Consider the following 18,147-nt stretch of genomic DNA (forward strand, 5'->3'; position numbering starts at 1 on the left):
TCAACAGAGTGTTTTTTCCCTATTGGAAATAGGAGGTAATCAATATGGATTTTATTACTAATCTTCCTCAATCTCGGAATCAATATGATTTGATATGGGTCATCGTGGATAGGATGACAAAGTGTATCACTTCTTGTCAGTGAGGACTACCTTTTCGATGGAGGATTATGCGAAGTTATCTATTCAAGAGATTGTGAATCTGCATGGGGTAATCATTTTGATTATCTCTGATCGTGGTACATAGTTTTTATCTCATTTTTGGTTGTCTTTTTAGAAGGGATTAGGAACTAAGGTGAGTCATAGTACTGCTTTTCATCCTTAGAATGATGGGAAAGCGAAAATAACTATTCAGACATTAGAGGATATGCTTCGAGCTTGTATGGTTTATTATGGTGGCAGTTGGGTTGAGCATCTACCTTTGGTAGAGTTTGGTAACAACAATACCTATCATTCTATTATTGGTATAACCCCTTTTAAGGAATTTTATGGTAGGAGGTGTAGATCTATTATTGGTTGGTTCAAGCTTTATAAGGCGGATATGTTCGGTCCAAATTTTATTTATCAGGCTATGGAAAAGGTGAAGGTTATTTTGGATAGGCTTAAGGCATCCCAAAGTTTCCAAAAGTCCTATGCCGATGTAAGCCGTAGACACTTGGATTTTGAGGTTGGGGATAAGGTATTCCTCAAGGTATCTCCTATGAAGGAAGTGATATGGTTTGGTAAAAAAGAGAAGCTTAGTCCCCACTATATTGGTCCTTATGTTGTTTTACGGAGGGTTGAAAATATTGCATATGAATTGAAGTTTCCTTCTAGTTTGAACTCCATTCATCTAGTATTTATTGTCTCTATATTGAGGAAGTGCCTTGGTAATCCTTATTTGTTTGTTCCTCTGGATGGGTTGGGTATCTCAGACTCTCTGTCTTATGAAGAGGTCCCAGTTGAGATCTTGGATAGGCAAGTTTGTTAGTTGCAAACCAAAGATGTGGCTTCAGTTAAGCTTCTATGGCGGAACTAGAAGGTAGAATAAGCTACATAGGAAGCGGAGGAGGACATCAACTCCAAGTATCCGCATCTGTTTTTAGCTCCCGGGATTCTTACGGAAAGTATTCTACACATCTTTATTTTTTGAGTTTGTTAAAGGAAATATTAATATCTTTTCTTCTTTTTTTTAAACATTGTTAAAGATTAGAAATATATTTGATAATGAAAATGACTCATGCGTGTGGTTACCCTAACCTTGTCCGTCATTCGGGGATGATTGTTCATAGTGGGGAAGAATGAAACACCCCGGTTATGGACCTAAAAAATTTTCAATAGTTTCTGGTTTCTGGGAAAGATATGACTAAGGAAAAGTAGTCGTACACTTGGGTACGGGTGGTATGGTCCAATCATATGTTGACCAGTGTTGGTTAGTGGTATTAATATACTTACTGGAATGGGTATGATTTGGGTAGTACGAATCATATGGTTGGGTACAAGTTGTTTGGTTACTTCATTTAACCTTAGACATTGTAAATTAAGTTTGATCTGAGTATGAGTTGCTTACCATGAGCCGTAAGCCAGGGTATGAGTTGTACCCATGACTCGTATGGTAGTTAGTGTTCAAAACACCTAGATTCTATTCTTCTAGGGGTATAGTTTACGGGTACCAGCAGAACACATAAATATGATTTGGGTTTGGGTATGTCGTACCTTTGATTGGGTCCAAGGGGGAAATCCTAGGGTACGAAAGGTGGGTACCAATCATACAGGATAGGTACGACTCGCAAAGGTCAGTCGTACCCTATGATGGGATTTTAATATAGTGTAAGTGAGGGAAATTTGGAAATTTTTCCTCATATCCTATTAAGTTCCCAATTTATATTTCAATCGAGAGGCTATTTTCCCTATTACTCTTTTCATAAACACTTAGAAAACACTCTAAAATCCTTTCTAGAGTTCTTGGGCAAAGGAAGCTAGGGTTTTATCTTAAGGAGTAAATTAGATCTTTTCTTGGTAATTTCTATCCATCATTATATTGGTTTAAGGCATGTTCTCTTCCCTCATTGTTGTTTCCAACTAAAGGCATGTTATACACAATGTTTTCATGATTTGAATTTTGTATAATTTTGGGTTTTCAAATATGATTTGGGGGTTTTGGTTATCAATGCTTGGTTATGCTTTTCTCATGTTTTAATTATGCTTTTACATGCATTAATGGTGGTTTTCGATAATTGGTTGCATGGAAATGGTTCTTTGGTAAGGTACTTTGGTTTTGGAAATACTATGCTCTCAATGTATTTAATAAAATGCCTATAACAATTTTTCACTATAATACTAGTTTTTCAATGGAACGTATTCATGGTTTAAACTTGGTAATGGAACCCCAAATGATATGAATGGTTTAAATTGTTTTGAATTGATTGAAAAGGCCTTCTTTGCCACGGTTTTAGTTTAATTGAAAATCATGTGGGGTACATAGGAATCCCCTAAGGATTGGCTAAGGACAATACTTGGAAGTTATAGTCGGAATGATGATACCACTACTAATAGCCTTGGTTAATAATAATAGAATAATGGTTTGGTTGGAAAATGGTTTTAATTGGGCTTAAGAGAGGGGGCGTGTTTCAAATCCATGGAAGGTGGAGGTCCCTAGGGGAACAAAACTAGAAACTTATATTTATCGATGTGAGGTTTGGTCCTAGTGAACGTGTACATGATGTCACACTTTATATTTTGAGGGGTGTACTAGTCATCCCAGGTTTTCTTCCCTAGTTGTGTGGCTTCACGCACTGGGGCCCTTTCTGCAGGGGAGCTGAACCCGTATAGCCCGTGGGTGGTTTAGCTGACAAAGCTACTTAGCCCAGGGAAAGATTTTAAATGGCATACTAAAACTGGTTCCCTTTCCCGGCATGGTTATATATATATATATGTGTATGTATGTATGGTTTTACTTTGTTTTATGATTGACAGTATTTTATCCTTAGCCTGAGATCATTCTAGAGTTCACACGCTAACCCATCTTCGGGAGACTGTATCCCCATGTGATGCAGGAACTAACCGTTCTACTCTTTTTTCTTGGCATTCTGACACTCGGGGGTCAGCTTTTAATTGAAGTGTTAAGCTTCCATCTGTTCGGAAGGCTACATTTCATGGATATTATTTCATACTCTGGATTATTTATGGCTATTGGCTTTGTCTATGGTTGGGGGCATGTCCCAATCAGACTTAATTACTTTGTTGATTAGAGGCTTTGTGGTACTGCTATGGGTTGTATGGGGGGTTCGGTATTGGTAGCGGCCTTAGTATTGGTATTGGGGCTGACACTATTGGATATAATTTCTCACTATTCCATCCTATTTGATATTAGGATTAATTATATTATGTCTTTGGACTCATTTGGTTATGGCCATTTATTTGGCATTGGTTGGTTTGGTCAGACTCGGTTGGGCAAGTCTTGGTATAGACCTATACCAGAGTCCATATCTTGATAGTTACGCTCTCTTGTTATATTTTGGAAATCCATCCAATTTAGGCAGGCGGCTGGAGGTTTGGTTGGGTAATAGAGGTTGTCTCCGGTGCTGGTCGAACTTGGGACACCCATTACGACAAGGCCCCGGTTCGGGTCGTGTCACCACCCCCTTTGGCGTTTCATTTGAGCACAAGAAAATCAATAGCGGAAGCAACCCCAACATAATGTGAAAGATGGATGGATAACTCAATAGGACCAACGAGTCAATAAACAGTAACCACCCATACTCTGTCCACAAAAGACTCTAATAAAATTGAATATCAACCTATGTCGGGACATGCCCCCAGCTATAGCCAAAAGAAATCCAAAAGTGACAATCTAAGACTATATAATCATACCAAGAAGAAACAATACATCTAGAAGAAGAAAACTCACAACTTCAAGCTGACCAACGGACGAACCAGAACCACATAAGTCTTCACAAAGTAACAGAAGAACCCCTAGGACCCTATATCATGAAACGATGTAGCATCTGGGGACTATTAGTTGGATGAAAACTAGTATGTAACTCAAGGAAAGGATAAAATAATTCCATAATCAAATCAATCCAAAACCATTAAAAACCCATATGCACACATTCTTATATACATATATATGAGATATCAAAATAGGGAAAAAGGTTTAAGCATGAATTTTAAAATAATTAAACTAGACTATGTAGCTCTAACTGCCCTAAAGGTACCCATCGGCTAAATGGGTTAAGGTCTCCCTGGTAAAAGGGCCCCAATGCATGTTAGCTATATAAACCAAGGAAATCCAAGAAAGGGCTAGGGAATCTGCATCCCGAGCTATTCATATATATATATATAAATAGTGTGTGTGTGTGAACTATGCACACGGTAATAAATATCCCCACACTGAGAAATGTAGTTTCCAATATCGATCCTCCCTGGGACCTCCACCTTCAATAACGAGCTATACAACCTCCTTTAAGCAAGCATTAAAACCATTTACACACATTTCCATCCATTAAACAAGGAGTATTTTAATTAGGCATTTATTATTGATATCGTCATACCAAATAAAGTTTAAGATTAAAAGCCAATTTCATTATGCCATTCCAAAACCTATTAGCCAAATTGACTCCAAAGTTTCCAATTTAAAACTAATCCATGTCCAACAAGGCCTTCCAAAACCATTTTATGTTCTGTTAACCTTTTATGAAATGCAATGTTCCAAATGTGAGTTAAACTATGTGTATTTCCATGTTCAAAACCAATTTCACAAGTTGGGTTGAGGCTAAAGACAATACTAAACCATTAAACCAAAAATTTGGGGAAACCCATATTCCCCATTCCAATTCCCATACCCATATACATATGTTGAGTTAAAAACCATGAGAATAATCGTAAATGACCAATTTAAAACCATGGAAAACCAATTTACACCAAAATCATTTCAAATCCGTTAATCACATTCAAAATCAACAATTAAATCCACATAGAAAATAATCAAACATATACTTGAATGAAAATCAATTTAGGGAAGAGATGCATGCCTAGATACTGAAGAATTTTGGAGAGAAAACCATTGATTGATCCCTAGGTGCGTAATACTTAGAAACCCTATCCTTCCCATTATTTTAGAATTTGGAGAAGAGAGAATGTTGTTTATGATTGAGTAATGAAGAATTATAGGGTCCTTTAAGGGATTTTAAGTCATAGGAAATAATGGGGTAGAAGGAAAAAACCAAAACAACCTCACTCATAATATTCAAAAAATTGTCACAAGTCACTACGGGTTAGGTGGCGACTCGTGGTCACTTGTCACGAGACTTCACCGCAACTTGTAGCTCCGGCAGAAACTCAGGGCCACCTCACTGGAATGGTCACGAGTTATATACTACGACTTGTGAGGAATAGTCATGAGTTATACCCTATGACTTGTGACTAGACCTTACGACTAGGTAGGGCCAAGTTGTAATACAAACAGAAACATTATGCCACCTCACTAGTTTGTCTATGATTTGAACTATATGACTTGTGAAGAGGACATATGACTCATCACCGGAGTCATACTCTAGACAGTGATCATAAACACACAAAAAATTTCAAAGTCCAAAACCTAGGGTATTACATCACCCTCTCTCCCCCAAGATCATTCTTCCCTTAATGAGAAGTCAAGGTACCGATTAGTGTGATAACAAGAAAAAATGCACACATACCCAAACAACAAATTCGAAATACCACAAGAAAGAGAACGAAAATCATACCTCGTGCATTTTCATCCAACGCGGGGAATAGGAATTGATATTTATACTCTATGTCCTCTTCATCTTCCCAATTAGCTTCTTCCATCTTTTGATTCCACTAAAGGACTTTCACCAAAGCTACATACTTAGTCCTCAACCTACAGACTTGCCTATCCAATATCTTGATCAGGACTTCTTCATAAGACCAGGAATTTGAAATACCAGCATCCTCCACAAGGACAACCAAAAGAGAATCACCCACACATTTTTTCAACTTCGATACACAGAAGACAGGATGAATAAAAACCAAACATGTAGGCAAATCCAACCCATAAGCAACACTCCTAACTCTCTTTAAAATTTGATATGAACAAACATAACAGGAAAGGAGCTTACCCTTTTTCCCAAACCTCATTAAACTCCAACTGCCTTTACCTCACATCCTTATAAGACTACTGGCGACTCTAAGTAGTCTTAACCCTCTCTCTAATCGCGTTCACCTTCTCCATGGCTTGGTGAACTAAGTCAGGACCAAACAATCTAGTCTCACCAACCTCAAATCATCTAGTAGGAGAGCTACACCTCCTTCCATAAAGATCCTCAAATAGAGGCATCTAAATACTCTAATGATAACTGTTATTATATACAAACTTAATAAGAGATAAATGATCTACCCAACTACCTCCAAAATTAATCGCATGGGCCCTTAGCATATCTTCTAAAGTATGAATAGTCTGCTTTACTTGTCCTTTGTTTGAGGGTGGAAAGTGGTGCTAATGTTCACCTTAGTCCCCAAATCTCTAAAAAATGAATGCCCAAAGTAAGAAGTAAATTGCGTACCTCGATTTGAAATAATGCACACTAGCGCACCATGCAACTTGACGATTTCCAAAATAAACAACTTACTATAATCCTCTCCGGAGTAGTTAGTCCTCACAAGCAAGAAGTGAGTATACTTAGTAATTCTATCCACAATGACCCAAATCAAATCATATTAATTTTGAGACCATAGAAGACCCGTAATGAAATCCATGTTGATCATCTCCCACTTCCATATATGCAACTCTATCTCTTAAGACATCCCACTAGGAATTAAGTGTCTGACCTTTACTTACTGACAGACCATACACTTGGCCATAAAATTTGCCATATCCTTATATATATTGCTCCACCAATAGATTTCCTTCTCGTCATGGTACATCATTATCGATCTCGGATGAGCTACATACATCAACTCATGAGCCACAGCCAAAATCCTTTCCTGCAGCCCCTTAACATCAGGAACACAAAACCTACCTTGATACCTCAAGATACCATCTACCCCAATCTCGAATGCCACGACCTTTTGTTGACCCACATCATCCTTAATCTGCACTTTAATGGGATCTAAATCCTGTTTTTCCTTCACTTTATCACCAAGATATGACTTAACTACCCCTTGAACAATTACTCCTCCCTTCTCGGAGTCCAAAAAAGGTACTTCTAAGTTAGCCAACTGGTGAATATCCTTTATCAATCCTCAATTCTCCTCATCTACATGAGTTAACCTCCCCATGGATAGCCTGCTAAGAGCATCATTAATAATATTATCTTTACCTTGATGGTATTAAGACTTATATCGTAATATTTAAGCAATTCAAGCCATAACATCTGCTTGAGATTCAATTCCTTCTTCATAAACACATACTGCAAGCTTTTATAGTCTAAATATATATCTATATGCACTCTATATAGATAATGACGCCAGATATTAAAGAAAAAATCACCATGGCTAACTCTAAATCAGGAGTCAGATAATTCCTTTTATGAACCTTAATATTTCTGGACGCATAGGCCACCACCTTTCTATACTGCATCAACACACAACCTAGTCCCAGAAGATATGCATCACTATATACAACAAAACCCTCAATACCCTCGAGCACGGTCAAAACTGGAGCAAAGGTCAACTTATCCTTGAACTTTATAAAACTACCCTCACAAACATTAGATCACAAATACTTCACATTTTTCTGAGTCAATCATGATAACAGAGCAGCAATAGAAGAGAACCGTCATAAACATACTATAATACCCTTCCAAGCCCAAGAAGATCTGAATGTAGGTTGGAGTCGTGGGTCTAGGCCATTTCTTAAGCACCATCACTTTTTAGGGATCCACCTTGATCCATCAATAGAAAAAACGCGCCCAAGAAAAGTCACAATAGTCAACCAAACCTCACCCTTAGGAAACTTAGCATATAACCTTTGATCCTTAAGAGTTTGGAACACAATTCAAAGGTGACTGGCATTATCCTTCTCACTCATAGAATACACAAATATATCATCAATAAACACTATAAAAACAAATTAAAAACTATCTAAACACCTGCTTTATATGATCCATAAAAGCAGTTGGTGCATTAATTAATCCAAATATTATAACTAGGAATTCATAATGACAATATCTAGTTTGGAAAGCATTCTTGGGAATATCAATTTCCCAAATCTTCAACTAATGATAACTCGAACAAAAGTCAATCTTAGAAAAGCATCTAGCACCCTAAAGTTGGTTGAAAATATCATCAATCCTAGAAAAAGGGTACTTATTCTTCCCTATAGCCTTATTCAACTACTTATAATCTATACACATCCAAAGAGACCCATATTTTTTATAGACAATAAACATGGGAGCACCCCATGGAGAAATACTAGGACGAATGAAGCCAATATAATGGAGATCCTTTAACTACTTTTTTTGCTCTTTTAATTCAGTCTGAGCCATTTAATACCGAGGAATAGAGATAGGATGCGTATCTGATAAGAGATCACTTTCAAAGTCTATTTCCCTATCAAAAGGAATGCCAAGAATATCCTCGGAAAACACATTAAGAAACTCATTGACAATAGGGACAGATTGCAAAGAGGGGCCCTCAGAACAACAATCCTTAACCTGAATCGGTACAACCTAAAGGGATCAACTTTTGGTCTCTAAGATAAGAGATAATCCTCTCTTTAGGCACCAAGGAACTTCCCTCTCTTTCAATTACCAATTTATTAGGAAATTGTTTACTAACCTTTTAGGTCCTACAATCTAGAGAATCATTGCGTAAATGAAGCCAGTCCATCCCCAAGATTATAAAAAAAATCAACCATATCAAATTCTACCAAATCTACTAAGCCACCCTATGAAATATAGACACCACACAACCCCTATAGATCATTCTAGAAACTATAGAATCACCCACTGAAATAGACATGGAAAAGGGATCAAAAATACTTTTAGGAGCAAAATCAAAATGCACAGCCACATAAGGTATCACATAATAGAGGGTAGACCCCAGATCAAGAAAACAATACACATCTTTAGAGAATAACTGTAACATAGTGATAACAACATTAGGAGATACCTCAGATTTCTGATAAGTAGAAAGAGAATAGAGATAATTTTTTCTACTGCCGGTACTTAAAGTAGCACCCTTTGACACCGAATTTGATGAAGTGGCAACCGAAACCTTATTACCCATAGTGGCTACTTTAGCTGCAGGACAGTTCCTTTGCATATGTCTAGGCTAACGATAATTGATGCATAAATTCCTTCCCCAATCAAAATAACCACAATGATATTTTCCACAAAATCAACAAGGAGGATATGGTGGGGCTAACTAAGCTCCACTAGGCTGAGACTAGGCACCCTATTTCTTAGGACCACTACTAGTTTGAAAATGACGATCACCAGATGGCTAATGATAGGGAGCACTAGTCAAAAAATATGAACTAGAATTTCCCCAATACTTCTTCTTGGTCCACTATCTTCCATCTTTCCCACTATTTTAAGGATTTGCACCCTTCTCTAAATACCTAAACTTCTTATTCTACCTCTCCCCCATCTCTATCTATCTCTTTTTTTCATTCCCTATCTGTTGTTTATAAACCACAAGCATAGAGATAGCCTCGGCATTGCTCAACATAACAGCCTTACACTTCAATACTAAGTCACAAGACTACCCAGAAGAAAATTTTCTCATTTTTCCGTCATAGTAGACAATAACTTTGGAGTTACTCAACATAACAGCCTTACCCTTCGATACTAAGTCATGTGAATACCTAAAATCAAATTTTCTCATCTTTGACCTTATAGAAGAAACCAACTTTGGAGCATAACAAGACAACTTTTGAAATTTCAAAGCACACTCCTTCACACTCATCTTCCCTTGCTTTAGATTCACAAACTCCTCAACCTTAGCTTCCCTCATCTCTTGAGGAAGGAAATGATCAAGAAAGACACCCAAAAACTTATCCTATAGAGTTGGCTCTGCATCATCACCTCTTAACTGATCCAACTCCTTATACTGATGAGCTACATCCTTCAACTAGTATGCAGCAAACTTTACACTCACAAAATTAGTAGAATGCATCACCATGAATATCTTCTTCATTTCATCAACACACCCTTGAGGATCCTCCTCAACCTTAAAGCCTATGAATATTAGGGGATTCAACCTCATGAAATAGACAACCCTGTGACCTTAGATAAAGGAACAGCAGGACCTACATTATCAAACTAGTAAGAGTTAGATGCTATTAACTAAGTAAGTAGATGAATCGACAGGCAAAACTCTACACAAGAAACATCACCATGAGGTATTAGGGCATAAGTATCATCAGCTTGAGAGTTTCGAGAAGGAGTAGTAGGAATTGGTGATTCTCTACGTGGGGCAGTACAATCATAAGTAGGGACCCAAGATTGGGTCTGCACTCCATAGACAAGGCGAGTTCCATTCATATTATCCTCACGTAGGATAGAGGTTCCATAATAGTTTCTATGAGCATCAAAATGTCAGGGAGGTATGATCTAAAATGCAAGTAAGTCTAAGATTAAAGGATTTCAAGACACTAAACTTTTTAGCCTGAAATAGAACTCAAGAAAAGAAAACATTCATAAATGTCTTGTAGCCTCCTTCTTTAATAGTGTTCTCCGCTACACACACCTAAAAGGGACTCCATGAGACATAAATTTGTGGGTACGCATTGATACTAAACCTATGCTCTGATATAAAACATTTCATGACCCGACCTCATGCCTAGTCATAACGGGTATCTTAAGCCCACCGAGAGTCAGAGACAACCCCTTTGCCTAGTCAACTAAGCATAATAAATATAATAGCAGAAGCAACCCAATCGTGAAGTGAAAGATAGATAACTCAATAGGAACTAAGAGTCAATAAATAGTTCTACCCACACTTTTTCCATAAAATCCTCTAACAAAACCAAATTCAACCTAGGTTGAGAGATGGCCCAGACTATAGCCAAAAAGGTATCCAAAAGTGATACTCTAATACAGCTTAATGAAACCAAAAAGTAACAGGCCATCTGAAAGAAGGAGGATCACCATTTTGATCTGACCAATGGATAAACTAAAACCACCTAACTCTGCATAGAGTAAACAAATAACCCCTAGGACCCTACATCATGAAATAATGCAATGTTTGAGAATGATTAGTGGGATGAGTACTAGAATGTAACTCTAGGAAAGAATAAAATATTGCCATAATAAAATCTATCCAAAACCATTCAAAAGAAATATGAACACATTCATATATAAATATAAATGAATAGTCGAGATATGGAACAAGGTTTGAGAATGAATTTTCAAATCATTAACCAGGACTGTGTAGCACTAACCATCCTAAGGGCACCTTCTAGATATATCGGTTCAAATATCCTGCAGAAAAGGCCCCAGCATGTTTTAGCCACATGAATTGTTGAAATCCAAGAAAGGACGAGGGAAGTCTATGACCCCATCCATTCCATAATATATATATATATATATATATATATAGTTTGTGAACTATACACACATTCATATAGACCCACTCGCCGGCGAATGTGGTTTCTAGTATCGGTACCCCCTTGGGACCTCTACCTTCTACGATGAAATATACAACCCCCTTTAAGCCTAAATTAAAACCATTTACTCACTTTCTCATCCATTAACCAAAGAGTCTTTTAATTAGGAATTTACTTCTATATTTATTATAAAAAATAAATTTTAAGCATGCAAGCAAATCCCATTATGTTATTCCAAAATCAATTAGAAAAATTGACTCCAAAGTTTCCAATTTAAAACTAGTCCATGGCCATCAAGGACTTCCAAAATTCTTTTATGTTTTGTTAACCTTTTATGCAATGCAAGGTTCCAAGAAGTGAGTTAAACCATGTGTGATTCTATGTTCAAAACCAAATTCACAAGTTGGGTTGAGGGTAAACCTAATACTAAACATTAAACCCTAAAATTTGAAGAAACCCATGTTCCCTATTCCAATTCTCATACCCATGCATATATTGAGTTTGAAACTATGAGAGTAACAATAAATGACCAATTTAAAACCATGAAAACTCAATTTACACCAAAACCATTACAAATCCCTCAAACCACATTAAAAACCAACAATTAAATCCACATGGAAAATAATCAAACACATGGTTGTATTAAAATTAATTTAGCGAAAAGATATATGCCTAGATACTGATAAAATTTGGAGAGATAACCATCGATTGAACTCTAGGTACTTAATCCTTAGAAACCATAACCTTTCCTTTGCTTCAGAAGTTTGAGAAGAGAGAATGATAGTTATGATTAAGTAATGAAGAATTATGTCCTTTAGTGTGTTTTAAGTCATGGGAAATAATGGGGTCGAAGGAAAAGACCAAAATAACCCTACATAAAATGTTTAGAAAATTGTTGCTGGTCACTATGATCAGGTAACAACTCATGGTCACTAGTCACGAGTCATCACCACGACTCATAGCCTCGGGAAAAACTCAAGGCCACCTAACGTGAGTGGTGATGAGTCATATGCTACGACTTGTGACCATACCTTACAACTCGTGAGGGACAAGTAATGATCCAAATAGAAACATTAGTTCATCTCACTAGTTTGGCTATGATTAAAACTATACGACTCGTGAAGAGGGCCTACAACTAGACCCTTAAGCCGTACTCCAGATAGTGAGTGCAATAACATGGAAAATTTCGAAGTCTAAAACCTAGGGGTATAACATGTTCTATCCCATTAATTAACCAAATAAGGAACATAGGTGTATTCATATCCTAAATAAAAATCAAAACATCATTCAATTGAGAGTACAACCCTACTTTATTTATCCCACGTTCTACTCTATCATTTATCTTTCCGGGTTCATAATAGAGTTAAACATGTATTCTAAGGGTCGTTAATCCTTAAAATAGTGATAAAAAGGATAAATAAGAACCAACTTTTATAATTAACCAAAACCAAGTCAACACACAACAAGAGTAATCATGTTCTTGGACTTAACCCCAAAAAAGGGCTTTTAACCGCTCATGGACATACACATAATCACAATAGATGAATCCATGTTAAAATCCATGAAATAACTAAAGTAAGGAGATGAAAACACTATTTTATTCCTCCTTTGTATTTTAATAAAGCCCTCAGGTCGTCCAAGTTTTTTACATTTGATTTTAAGTGTCCTATTTATACTAGGACCAAATTGCCGAATTGAGAATAGCCTCCGTACCACTCCCTTATCGAGTGGCTTAGGGGCCATGGCATGGATTAATAGTGGAGTGATACTATTTTGTGTAATTTTAAATTGTAATAAAGGGAGTTATATACCTATATCACACCATCTAGGTAGCATGGCATGCCAATGAACCCAAAAATTCCATCTTCGCACAATGTATACAACATGCGTTTGTCCTTTCATTCCAAGCTTTGTGGTGGCGTTTCCTATGTATTTATAGATTGTAAATCATCTTTATTTTATATTGATCAAATAACCTAGATTCCTGAAACAATACAGACCCCGAATTACAGTTCAAAATGGCATAGTATCCAACATGACGAACTAGAAAAAAACATAGCTTAACCTAAGGGTACTAGTTTTCATGTTTGAACTTTAACTGGGTGTTTTGAATCCAAAATCAATATGAACACACCTTAAAAGATAAAAATACATAAATTAAAACTTAGATGCTTATTTATCTTATAAACCACTCATTACACACACAAGTAGTTCTTAAAACAAGGCTAAAAGGGTATAAATAATGACACTTAGGTGGATAAATCTACCTAATAGCACCACCCCACACTTAAAGCCTTTTTCATCCTTGAAAAACACTTCATATAAGAATAAAGATCATGAAGAGACTCCATTACTACTACAATCAAGCCACTCAAGCTAATACTTCAATGACTACATAAATAATAAGTTTCACCCACAAACATGTCTTGTACAAATGAGAACTCAAGAATATTACTCCAAAACATCCAAACCTAAAGAATGACTCGCCAAGTTGGCAAAATCATTCATATTTCTTCACCATAAAGATCATCCCATTCAACCATCATCAAACATGTGCCTTCATAATAAGATAGTTACCTACGTTCACATACTTAGATGCAATTTATCATAGGAATTGCTATAAGAATAAAATTATTCTCACTCTCACAAATAATTCATAATTTACACAAGCTAAACCATAAGATTTCCATTAGAGTAGGACTTTGAGGGTTGTAATGTAGGCTAAGGGACATGTAGAAACTATTTTTTCCAGGAATAATTACTATCTTCCCAAAATGATTTGATATATAACGCAAACATTAAGATCTCTTTATTGACAACTAATTTGCACCATATTCATCTAAACCTATCTCTTGGTTTACCCCATCTTATAAAGTTCATTTAAAAATATGCCGAAGAGAGTATGATCTATAACACATGCTTACATGTTTACAAATGTTTTTTCTTTTCATTAAACAACTCCCCATCATAACTTATCATTGTTCAATGCCAATAGCTAATATCTTAGGGCTTTACTTCCACTATTTTTCTTCTTATTTTTCTTACTCCTTAACCTGATTAGTTTTCAACTATAGCTCTTAGGAGATTTATATCAAGCTAATGTTAATTAAAGGATGCAAACAGGCTACATGTGAGGGTACCAAACAATATAAGTTCAAGTCTCAATGGGGCTAACTAGGATTATGAACAAGGGTAGGTAAAACAGGATAAGAAATAAGGTTATCAAAGAATTGTCTATATCATCTCCTAAACCCACAGTCTTTATTTCTCTTTACACACAAACCAGACAAGTTCTAAACATTACATGCAACAAGGAACACTCAAAGTTTCACTTCACACATGGTATATTCTCAAATTAATAGGATCATGATAAACTCTTAACCAAGAAATCTCAAGAATTTAACATTAAGACAACAAGGTTCAAGAGTCAAATTCATTACCTAAGAGTTTCAAAAGTAGTAATTCACAACAATCACATGCTATCACATACAAAAAAACTTGCACCATGTAATTATACATAGCACCAACAAAAACCAGTTTCTTAGCACAAAAAATTTTAAAATATATCCCTAAAAGAAAAAATGATAGTGGGTTCAAAGGGTACCTCCATGGACAAGAATCAAAAAGAACAACCATGGGGTTGGTGAAGTTTTCACCTACTAGATTGACTACCTTAACTAAGAACTAAAAAGGCAAAATCTTTTTGTAATTTTTTTCAAATTTACTCAGAAACTAGAAAAAATAACTAAAAATCAAAACCCTACAACATCACTTCACCTGAAACCATAGGAATTTCCCCCACCCCATACTTAAAACTTACTTTGTCCCCATATTAAACTCAAATGCAAGGGTAGAGATACTCTTTAAGGCTTCTAGGCCTAGCTAACAGCATTTTTATATAGCAAGAGGATCGGGAGACCCCATACTTAGTCTCTACCATGCTTCTTAACTCAAGTCTCCGGTAATCACACTTCTCATCAAACTGTAACTCAATAAAAACAAAAATTACATGATGTAAAAACTAAAATATTAAATATAAAATACCTACCTCTTACTTGGGTTGCTTCCCAAGTAGCTCCTAATTTAGTGTTAGGGCACGACCCCATTACTATGTTAATCGTTTCCCTTACTCACTCATTTCTACCCTCTTAAGTGTGAACTCTTGAGGTTAACAACTTTCTCAAATCTATCCTTTTTAGGCCCATCAATCATCATCATCCTTTCAGGCTTAGGTGGTGGTTTGGACAACTCAATGAGATAGTCTAAAGAGGTCTTTAGTGGTTTCCAATTTTCCACCCTACACTCATCTACCTCTATCGCTGTAATTATTCACCAATCTTTATAGTTTGAAGGTGTGTTGAGTGGTTTATATATTTTGAAAACCACCTCTTCATCATCCAATATCATTTTGAATGTGCCCTCTCTCACATATATCAAAGCTCCCTTTGTTGCTAAGAATTGACATCCTAAGATAATAGGCACCCTGTATCTGCATCAAATTCAAAACCAATAAAATCAGCAGGGATGGTAAACTTACCAACCTTGATGAGCACGTCCTCAATGATTTCTTTAGGATGAACTTTGGTTTGGTCTGCCATCTGGAGCACCACAGAGCATGGTCACGACTTTCTCAAACCTGGAGCTTTGAACATTGATAAGGCCATCAAGTTGATACTTTCCCTGAAATCACTCAGAGCATGGACCATATCACTATCACCAATTTATATGGTGAGGGTTAAACTCCATGAGTCCTTTAGCTTCTTGGGAATTTTTCTCATCACCATAGAGTTTCACTCCTCAGTAAGTGCCATGGTATATATTTCATGCAACTTTATCTTGTAAGTTACCATATCCAGTAATTACTTAAAGTTCTAGTCATTTCTTTAAAAATATCTAAAAGAGGAAGATTAATATGAAGTACTCTACACGTGTCAAAGAACATCTTAAAGCATGCATCCTTCTTGCCTTTCTTGAGAATTTATAGGAAGGGTGGTGGCGGTCTCTCATTTACTTATATAGTAGATTTAGTTTTTAGGTACTCAAATATCTCTGAATTATCTATAACTTTGTCTGCAACCAATTCTGATACAAAATTTGAATTTACCTCCCGATTCTCCTTAGGAGGTCTATCATTAAGCTCCTTCTCACTCCTCAAGGTAATTTTCATAACTTGCTTCAGAGGTTGATTATCACTTAGAAAACCACCTTGAGGCCTGGTAGTTTGTGTTTGTGCTATTTTCCCCACATACCGCTCTAAATATTTCTATGCAATAGGCTAATTGTTTATTTCAGTAGCTATTTTCGCTTGATTGTTAGGATCTAATTCAAGGTCTCCTAAAAAATGGACAATGTATCATGTTGCAATTGATGAAGCTGTTGATAGTGATTATTTCCCTAAGAATAATTAGGATGAGTCTTCCACTTTTGACTATAAGCATTACCATAATTTGCCTTTTGTGTATTAGCTACAAAGTTTACAAACTCTGGGTTTGCACTATATAAATTTTTAGAGTGCCTATTGTTTCCACATATCTCACACCATGTTAGAGTCTGTTATACCATATTATCCTATGCTTGAATCTGTTACACACCCAACATACTAAATTAAGTCATCATCTGACTCCACTTGGTTGGTAATTGGGCAGCTAAGGCTATTATACTATTAACTTTAATGATTCTACCAACCTTTTTTCACTAAGTTATTGGACACACCACTATGCCAATCAGGATTTCCTTAGGCAATGTGGATGAATAAGGTATAGGTCCCATCATAAGTGTTTTCTGGTTCTTGATCACCGGCAGCTGATCTAAAAAATTTTTTGTGTTATGGTCACGGGCTTTAAAAAAGTTGTGAGCTAATACCCCATTAGACCATTGATGATATGGATAGTCCTGAAGAAGAGAATTGAATATCTCCCAAGAATGATACAAGTTCTTATCCATATTTTCCTTTAAGCTTAAAATCTCACTATGTATTCTCGTAGTCTTGCTGAATGAAAAGAAATAGATGAGGAATTTTTAGTCCAAATCATCCCATGTAGTGATAGACCCTGCCAGCTCTGCATTAAACTACTTCTTTAATTACCCCAAAAGTGAGGAGTAAAATAGTGTAAGCCTAACATAATTAGTGGATACCCCTATGGGTATGAACGTTTCATTGATCTCTAGAAAATTCTATAAGTGAACTTGTGGATCATTTTGCGAAAAGCCGATGAACTATCTGTTGTTGTGCAAAAGCTGTACAATGTTTTATTTTAACTCAAATCTACCTTCGGTAGTAGGTTTTTGAATAATTAAGGTCATATTTATTGAAGTGGTATAGCTAGCTAGCGATGTCCTATGAGCTGGTTGATCTTCACCATAGGTGTAGGATGATCTTCCTCTTGCTGAATTTAAGGGATTTAATAAAGAAGTATTGTTTCTCTCCTTTGTTGGTATAAACATTGCTTGGGCTTGGGGTATGGTTCAATAAACTACTTATCCTTTGATAACATACTAGCATTTTCAACCTTTGCCTGCACATTTAGAAGTTAAGATCAAGTGAACAACACTCACAAAATAAAAAAAAAAAACTAAAACTGAACCAATCGCCAATTCACCAATCCTTGGCAATGGCA

The sequence above is a fragment of the Capsicum annuum genome, chromosome 9, assembly GCF_002878395.1.
Source record: "Capsicum annuum cultivar UCD-10X-F1 chromosome 9, UCD10Xv1.1, whole genome shotgun sequence".
Lineage (NCBI taxonomy): Eukaryota > Viridiplantae > Streptophyta > Magnoliopsida > Solanales > Solanaceae > Capsicum > Capsicum annuum.